Raw genomic sequence first — 2,500 nt, forward strand, 5'->3', positions numbered from 1 at the left:
ATTACTATCATTAATCTCACTAATATTGTTATGAATTATTATTATTCTAATCGTTATTATCATTATCATCAATATTAAAATAATATCTATTGGAAGTGCCATCATTTTCATTATCATTAACATCATTACTAGTATTATCATTACTATTGTTGCTATCATCATTAACATTATTATTACGATTATCATTATAGTTATCATTATCATTATTGTTATTATCATTATTATTATCAATATAATTATTACTATTGTTGTTATTATTAGCACGATATTGATAACAATAATAATAATGATAATAATAAAAATAATAATAACAAAATGATTGGAATTATTTATATCATCACCATAATGATTATCATTATCATTTCTAGTTTTATTATTTTCATCATTATCATTATCATTATTTTCATAATTATCATTATCATTATTTTCATAATTATCATTATCATTAGTATCACTGTCATCATTATTGTTCCTATTATCATCATCATTACTATCATCATCATTATTATTATCATCATTATCACCTTTATTATCATCATCTATATCATTTTTATTATTATTATTATTATCATTATCGCAATTAGTATTATCATTTTTATCATTATTACTTTTGTAATTGATTTTATCCTTATTATCATTACCAGCTATTGATATTATCATTGTTATCTTATTATTTTCATTATTGGTATTGTCATTATTGTTATCATCATTAGTATTCAGATGATTTTATTGTGATTATCATTATTACTATTATCATTATTATCATTATTATCATCAATATCATCCTATGTTGTTCTTACTGCCATTGCTCTTATTATAATTATCATAATCATTATTGTTCTTATTGTTATTATTGCTACTACCATTATGGGTGTTATCATTGTTGCAATTGTGATTATCATTATTATCAACATTATCATGAAATTCCTCTGAAATCCTCCTCTCCCAGTCAGAAATTCCATCTGGAGCTGCTTGTTTCTTCTCATTTTCTTGAAATTGTCATTGAACCATTTTTGCCCATTTCTTGCTTCAGTTTTAAATTTTTATATAATTTTTTCCACTCCTTATTTATAGATCTCACAAAATTTTGAATGCTGAAGATCAAGGCTTTCATCGCCCAGAAGTGTTTCCCAGTTTATGCTATCAAAAAAATCTTTAACGCTTCTATAATCACCTCCTTTGTAATTGTACCTTTCCTTTCTTTCCTTGCTTACGATGAGTCTTGTAGCAGACAGTATTTTAGTTTAATCACTACATGGTCGCCTTTTCCTAAAGGAGGACAGTACTCGATATCCTTAGTATCATCGTTATGCTTTGTGAATATTAGGTAAAGCATAATGGTTAATGGTTAAATGTGCTAGACATCTAAGGTCATATAGCACTATAGGAAGGTATAGTAAAGGGGGATGTCAGGTGATAGTTATGTGTCAACTATCTAGAGTAGTGTTGAAAGGCTGAAGATGAGGGAAAAGAGGTAAAGCATAGATGGCCTATCTAGCCCTCTTATCCTGGTACGATCTGTTACATTCTGGAAAAGGCAAAACGTTATGATTTTTAGTAACAGCATTTCATGAGAGTGGTTGCGCTCTGGTTTGCTATTAAAATCCCCCGTGATAAGAATTTCTCTTGCATTGGTTTCCGAAAGTTGTAGCACTTCTTCCAGGTTCTTTAATGTCTCTTGAATTAGTTATTGGTAATTTTCTTGTGACCAAACCATGTATGAGGTGGCATGTATACCGTGGTTATTATATGTTTACCCCGTTTGTTTCTACCTTAATTACCTTCAGTTCGACTATGGGGTCTTGATTAAGTTCTAACTCCTTTGTAATAATTCCTTTCCTTGTTAATATTGCTACCCCCCCCCCCGCTTCATTTCCATCTGCCCTATCCTTTCTCCCAATTTGATAGTCTTGTAGTCTTAATGTTACATCGTCTATGGAGGGATCAAGTTTGGTTTCAGTGATGCATATTACATCTGGTTTATCAATTTCAATTATTGTCTCTAGTTCTAGCAATTTCGAAAATAAACCATCAATATTTGTATAAACTATTTCTATATAATCTTTCGGTATTCCTTTTGGCTGCAGGGTTAATATTTGTCTGTCTCTACATTTTGGTTCCGATAATATATTTGCTTTGCAGGTTACTTTACGAGGGCGTTTCTTTCCCTTCTCGAATAATCCCAGCCTCCTGTGAGCTAAGTCTGCTCCGCGAATTCGGGAATTATGAACTTGAGAATGTTTACAATCAATTTCTTGTCCTCGCTGTATCGTTCAATTCCATCTACAACTTTTTTCATGTTCCAATATGACTATATCCTTATTTACATCAGCGAAATTAGCAATATTTCTGGCATGTTTCCCAATTCGTTCTTCTTTGCCGACTCTGCAAGCTGTCTTAATTTCTTCCTTTGTGATCTTGATTTCTTTTTCTATCTTTCTTTTACCTTTGATACATCGGCATATGTAGCTGTCATCTTTTTTGCCGCTTCGATTATCCG

Source organism: Penaeus vannamei, chromosome 2 (genome assembly GCF_042767895.1).
Source record: "Penaeus vannamei isolate JL-2024 chromosome 2, ASM4276789v1, whole genome shotgun sequence".
NCBI classification, from domain to species: domain Eukaryota; kingdom Metazoa; phylum Arthropoda; class Malacostraca; order Decapoda; family Penaeidae; genus Penaeus; species Penaeus vannamei.